Source organism: Sceloporus occidentalis, unplaced genomic scaffold (genome assembly GCF_023333645.1).
Source record: "Sceloporus occidentalis isolate IW3139 unplaced genomic scaffold, rSceOcc1.0.p SCAF_37, whole genome shotgun sequence".
Classification (NCBI taxonomy): domain Eukaryota; kingdom Metazoa; phylum Chordata; class Lepidosauria; order Squamata; family Phrynosomatidae; genus Sceloporus; species Sceloporus occidentalis.
This window is the reverse complement of record NW_028317017.1, coordinates 725,104-732,463: the sequence shown is the minus strand read 5'-3', so window position 1 is coordinate 732,463 and position 7,360 is coordinate 725,104. Positions and strand designations below refer to the sequence as shown.

The 7,360-nt window shown below is 39.5% G+C and overlaps 1 pseudogene; it reads left to right on the top strand.

The window, feature by feature from the left end:
• Window positions 1-812: 812 nt before the first annotated feature.
• LOC149297673 (immunoglobulin superfamily containing leucine-rich repeat protein 2 pseudogene) lies at window positions 813-2,849 on the top strand (annotated as a pseudogene).
• Window positions 2,850-7,360: the final 4,511 nt, after the last annotated feature.

The following is a 7,360-nucleotide window of genomic DNA, read 5'->3' as shown; positions in this document are numbered from 1 at the left end:
GCATGGATCAAACAGAATGGTAATAGGTTAGATGAAACATTTTTAAATAATTCAGCCCCATTTATATGTAATTATTATTTATTGATTTATATAGCATCATTTTTTTTGCAGTGCTGGACAAACAACTTTTTATCACATAAGCCAAAAATATAATTATTGCAAAATTTTTAACTATAATGCTAGTCACTTACTTTTTATTTCCTATTTACTGATTACTGATTACTGATTTTAATTGTTCTACGTGTTTTGCTTACATACACTTGTGCTTAATGTAAATTTTCATTACATTTCCAAAAATTAAAAACAATTAAATCTAACCTATCTTTCATCAGAGCGTTAATGAAGTCATAGGCATAAATAGAAATAGTAGGCACTCTGTATACAACTAATATATAGAGCTACTGTCCTAGCTACAGAGCGCCATCGTATGACATCATAAGGCTAAAGGCTAAAATCTAAGGAGGCCAAGGACTAATTAAGTTTTGAGTTTTTACATCAGGAAAAATTGTCAGACTTGATGGGCCGAATGGTTTTTATCTGCATCAAATTGTATGTTTCTATGTGAAACCATACTCAATCATAAAACTTGACAACATAAGTAATAGTGTCCAATTACTGTTTTCTTTTTCTTTAGAATATTCTTTTGCATCATGACATACTGTTTATTAGTTTCCTAACATGATTTCCTGCGCCTAATTTGTAATGTCTCCTATCCTGTTGTAATAAGTTTATTTTTATAATACAGTTATTAATGAACTATACTACTATCTGTCACTCAGCCTATACATTACTTGTGTTTTGCAGGCAAGACAATGGCCAGCTTTCTGTTCCTGTTTGTGGCTGCAGCTCTGCTGATGCTGACTCAAAGTTGCCCTGATACCTGCACCTGTGTGGATAAGTATAACCAGCAGTTTGCCGACTGTACTTACAAGAAACTTCAAAAGGTTCCAACTGGATTTCCTTCTAATATCACAACCCTCAGCCTTTCTGCCAACAAGATTAGCTCCCTTAAAAGGTCCTCCTTTTTGGGAGTGCCCCAGATAACATCACTGTGGATGGCTCACAATGAGATCAGTTCAGTGGAAAAGGGCACTTTGGCCACACTGGTACACCTAAAAAATCTAGACATTAGTCATAATCAACTTGTTGACTTTCCCTGGGAGGATTTGGCTAGCTTACCTGCACTCCAGCTTCTAAAAATGAACAATAACCGCATGGTTAACCTACCCTTGGATGCTTTTCAGAACCTTACAGATCTCAGATCTCTAAGGATCAACAATAACCAATTCTCTGTCATACGGGAGGGTACCTTTAAGCCACTAATTTCCCTCTTACACATTCAAATATATAACAATCCATTCCATTGCTCTTGCTCAGTCATGTGGCTTAAAAAATGGATGGAGGAAGCTCAGGTAACAGTGGCTGAAAAGGATTCACTTACATGTGCTTCACCAGAGGATCTCCGTGGAACTCCCCTCTCTAAAATCCCAGAGTTGCCTTGTGAGTTACCCACTGTTCAGCTGAGCTATCACCCTAACCTGGACAACACAGAGCTTTATGATGGATTCACTCTAACTCTGCAGTGCATGGTGAGTGGTAGCCCTATGCCCGCCATCCAGTGGAAAGTCCGCAATTCCACCCAAGAGACAGAAATTAAGGTACCCACCAGCTTGTCCAAGCCAAGTGCCTCTGGTAACTTTTTGGTGTATTCTAATGGTACTCTAGTAGTTCCACACCTTAGCAAGAAGATGGAAGGAACCTACACATGCCAAGCTACTAATGAAATGGGAAGCAGTCAGAGCTCAGTCAACGTTTCAGTGGCAGGAAGCCAGAAGTATCCCACCAAGACCTTGGAGGATCCAACAGTTGGAAAAACATCTTCAGAGGGGAAGAAATCTGGAGTAAAGGTGTCAGGGAACAGTGTTCTCAAATCAGATACGCCAGAGGAAAAAATTAAGACCGTGCTGCCCACTAGAGAAACTGAGGGAACAAATATAAATGAAGGGGGCATCCTGGAAACCCAAGACCATCCAGTGACATTTGAAAATAAATGTGGCCGAAACGTGAATAGTCACCATGTATCAAATCATGCGTTTAATGAAAGTTCCAACCTTAAACCCCATATATTTGATCTTGGGGTGATTGCGCTGGATGTTTCTGAAAAGGACGCAAAGATCCAAATCACTCCTTATCCATCAAGCCCAGGCAAAAATCGCCTCAAGATGCTCTACCTATGCCAAGAGAGCAGCAATGGCTTTTCTTTGGTCCAGTGGTCAGAAATTGAAGACAAGGTTAACTCCTACTGGTTTCAAGGGTTGACTCCTGGCACCAACTATTCAGTATGCTTAACTTACAAAGGTGAAGACTGCCAAGTGCAAGTTGTTTTCACTACCAAGAAAGAAGTTCCCTCTTTAATCATCATTATCGTGGTGAGCATTTTTCTTTTAGGCTTGGCTACCATACCCTTGATGGGAGCTACTTGTTGTCACTTACTTTCTAAGTACCATGGGAAGAACTATAAACTCATAATGAAGGCCCACAAACCTGATCCAATGGAAAAGCGCATAGATGCTGACTTTGACCCAAGAGCTTCTTATGTGGAGTCAGAGAAAAATTATAACCCCAGTGAAGCTGAGGAAGGGGAAGCTGAAGCAGTGCCTGTGGATGGGGAGGTGGAAGGAGAGCCAGAGGGAAGTGTCCTGGATGAGACCCTTCCTAATTCCCAATCCAAAACTAACCCAGAAGATTTTGAAGTAGGTTCAGAGTATAGTGATAGGCTTCCTCTTGGGGCAGAAGCTGTGACCATCTCTGAGGAAATTAATGGCAATTATAAACAACCTGCAAACTGACCTGTATGACTCAGTGCTACCCCCCATACATTAAAATTTGTCCCAAGAATATGTGCCAGAATTAGTTCTTCATCTGAGATGAGATAGGGGGATAAGTGAACCTTAAATATTTAACATAGTAACTGCCAAAGACCCCAACAAATACATATCAAAATGATTAAAAAAGTGGGTTTGTAGGAAACCAGGAAGTTCTCAGTTCTGTGTTTTGCAGCAGTAATATTAAATTTCACAGTCTTGCAGAAATACATGAATTTAATATTCCAAAAGGTTTAAACCCAGGTCTGTTTCTGTAAAATCATATTAGCTCTGCACTACCCTCACACAACAAAGTATGCAGATTATTTCACTGGAAATTTTAGTTTCTTATCAGTAGCAAACAATGATTACTTACACCAGAGCCACTTACTGTTTAATTGCACAACGAAACAAAAGGAAAATTTAACAGATAACAAGTGCAAGGTGCTCGGATACACATATAACCAAAAATCATAACATAAAAACAACATTGTTAGGTGAGAGCTATCAGAAAGAGACTACTGCAATATATCACATTTCTGTGATAAGTTTTCTTTAAATCATTTGGTGCCAGAAACCTACACAAAACTCTATGTGTGCACGTAGTTCGAATTACCTGTTTATATACAGTCATTTCTATGGTTGCTGCATGCAAACATATGGTAAACACAGGTCTGGATTTGGCCTGTCGTATGTGAGAGTAGTGAGCTGAGTATGGCCCATCTCTCTGATTTACCCTGTAGTTTGGTAAAAATGATGTCGGCATTCTGTCAGTTCTAGTCCTGATTCCATTTAATGCAACATTTTAGTGTTGTGAAAATACTTATATTTAGAATACCCAGCGTGTATGTCAATTATATAGTTTAGGCTTTTTGGCTGGCAGCCTTATACCCCTAGACGCTCTCTAGATCTTACTGTAAAATCCAGCCCTGTGCGTGCAGCACAGTGTATGTGACATGTAAATAAGTCTATAGAAAAGCTTGCTGAGATATGTAGTACCTACAGCATTGTGAATTATGAGCTATATATATATCAGTCTATGTTAATACACAGAATCATGTGTGCAGACATACAGTATATATGCATGTATTGCCCATGCACGATAATGTATATGTGTGTACAGAACAGGTTACATGTGCTTTTTGCAGTTCAGTGTGCATTGGTATACACAACCTGTATGTATTTGTTTGTGTGCTTATTTCAGGAATACAGTACAATGTTTATCCGTGTCTAAAACATTGTGCCTGTATTTACTAGTACTGGTTTAAAAAGTCAGCATGAAGATTGCGCTAGCTCTAGCACAAAAACATGTTTTTTTAGGAGCTGAGTAGTCTATTAGCCATATAACTAGGTATTTAAGGACATGCCTATGTCATACAGTCCTTGCGTTATTCAAGATGTGGAAACTAACAAGGAAGCCACTAAAATCTTAAATCTGGCTCATCTAAAAACGTGAATCATCAGAGCCAGGACAAGCCAGTGTTAAAACCAATCAAAGAGCTGTGGAGGGGGTAAAAATGTGATTTCTTTTCTATATGTCCTTACTTTGGTTTTCTTGGCTCAGCTTGTGTTCCGGGTCTTAAATCCAACCTTAATGACCCCCTCAAATTGCATCTGATCTGTCCACTTTTGGGTGTGAGAATAATATGGTGGAAGCAAATATACACCTACAAGGGTGGGAATTTGAACAAAGAAGAACATTGAATCACTAGTTTCTCTTGTGATTACTGCAGATCCTTTTGTATCATCACTGACAATTAGAAAACAAGGTTTACTTAAATCCCAGAGGTTTGTTATTGCATTAAGGCATGAGAATTATGGGTAAAAAGCATGGCAAATGCAGATCTGCTGTATGTCTACATCGAGCCATATCATCTAAAAGCCCTGGATCCTGCCCCATGGGAATATGAAAAGCTTCTTCCACTCTCTAGTGAAGTCAAAAGCCAAGCTGATGCACAATCAATCCTTTCCGTTTCTATGAGCACAATTCTCATGAAAGGGTTCCTAAGATTTTTTTACAATAATGCATTTTAGTGACAAAGCAATTTTTAACTGTTTTTATATATTTGTGTAGAAAGATTGTGTAGACATACTTAAGCATGGAAACCAGATGACATCTCAATTCACTTTATGCTGCACCGGTTACATATACGTTACTGTGTATGGTTCACAATGAGTAATTGAAATACTTCAAATGTATTGACCCATGAACATTGTGTACTTGCGTGTACTATGTATATACTTCACACATAAATGTATTGTGCAAACTGGAAGACATCTGGCACACAGTGGATTGATGAATGGTGCAATGGTTATTGAAATGACAAACTTGTTACAAGCAATGGGAATAGTGCAGCCACTATAAAGTAAAGGTTGCCTGAAAGTTTCAGGCAAAGAGCGAAATACAAATATTTAATGTTTTGCTATGGAAATAACATTTAAGTAAAATAGAAATGAAATAGATATGGGAAATTATAACATCAAAAGTCAAGAATAACCCTGAAAATACAAGTTATACACATTTTTTTTTACTTTGTTTTATAGTTTCCCTATTTTTCTATTCAAGGTTCAAGCCACTCTTGACCATAAAAAGAGTTTGGTGCCCTGGGTGACTTTTCACTCTCTCCTGTAAAGCTAGTGGAACTGGCTTTCTACTAGCTCCCACTTTGGTAAAGTCACAGTGTCTGTACAAGGACACTTAAGTCTGTGACATGGACTGGGAAAGGCATTGATATCTATGGGGGATTTAGTCAAATGTTCTTCACAATGCCGGTTGCTGCCTACCTGTCCCAGATTAAATTTACAGGCAATATGTTGTGTGTTTGAGACAAGACAGTGAGCTGATTTGATGGCATCAGTAAGTGTTAGAAACTGAAATCAGCTGCAAAACCTGGGGGCAGATAACCCTCTTGGGTGATCAGCATACCTGAGAGCTTCTTAGGTCAGGCTCCCCGGAGCCCAAGCTCTTTTGGGGGAGGGAGTTTGTGAGAGGGCAGTACTCAATGGGTGGGGCTAACCACTGATAAGGGCAGGGCTTTCCCAAGATATCAGAAAAATGAATGGGAGTGGGAGGGGAAATGGGTAGAGAGTGGGCATGGCTAAGCGCAGCTCATGCACCCCAGAGATGGAGCAGCATGACCTGGAGACCCCACAAAGTGGTGCTTCACCCACATTTCCCAGATATGGTAATCAGGCTCCCTAGTGTGCTACTGCTCTATAGACCATTTACAAGGAAGATCTCTGATCTTCCCACCTGGGCCATGTACACTACAGAAGTCTGTACCAAGTCAGCACAGCCCCCATACAATGCGTTAATGAATATGCCACTGGTCGTGAACTGGTCGTGGATATACGTCTCACTAAGAAGCTTAGCAGATCATTGAGTGCCAGTAAACTGTCTTTACGCACATACATGTTAACAGATACATATATTTATTCTGTACATATTTTTCCTACTTTTTTTTATTTTTCCTAATTGTGAATTTTCATCCAGTTAAGATGGAAATATATTAATGTGAGTTTCTGTGTATGCTATTCTTGAGGGTTGGTGTTTGTAGGGTTTTTTATATTGTGATGGTTATTACAAGTAAAATACTGATGGGAAAATAGTGTGTTGGGTTTTTTTTGATACGTTTAATACATAACATTGAATCACTCCATATACTTGTTGAGGGGCCTGGCTGGCAACATTCTGCCAAATAAAGTCAAAGCATATAACCTAGCCGCACAAACCACGTACCACACACAACACCTCCAACAAGTATAGTAAAAGGCTAGTATAATATAGGTGACCCAGGCACCCATGCAGAGTGCAAAGCTACTGGGGTGGTGACACGTTTGCCTCTCTATGATCTAGAGACAATTTTCCCACTAGAGGACAACTGATGAGCAACCAAGAAATGGGGTGGAGAGTCAAGAGTATGTTAACCAGCCCAACTAAGTGAACTAGAAAAGAGCAAGGGCTGAGCTGCCACCAGCCTGGACAGTCCTGTATACTGAGGGATGTGATGTTTTAGCAGCATTGGAAGAGAATGTGGACGAGTGTATTAGTAACCTCAGTGTACTCCATCAGCCCCATCCTGGTGTTAATTAAAATGAGAGATCGAATAAGTGAAATGGGGTCAAAAAGGTGGAAGATGAGGAGATAGCCTGATTAATTCAGTGAGGCACAGCAACAGGTCTATGCTGACTTTTAGTCGACGAGGAATAGCCAGTACTCTAATGGACTTGGTAGTATATTGTTCTAGACTTATCTGGCCTTTTCTGAATAGAAAATGTTCTAATCATAGTAGACTTTGCTTCTGTTTTCTATGCACAGATTACCATCACTCCCCTAGGTAGAAAATGCATCAAGGAACGGAGTTAGAGGCAAAACAATCTGGGTAAACAGAAGAAAAATCTAAATCAAATCAATATTTGGTGTGACAAAACAGCACCATTGTTTTCTAGTTCTCCCCTATATCTTTTGTGACCCCAACCCAAGCCTTCTTTTCTCT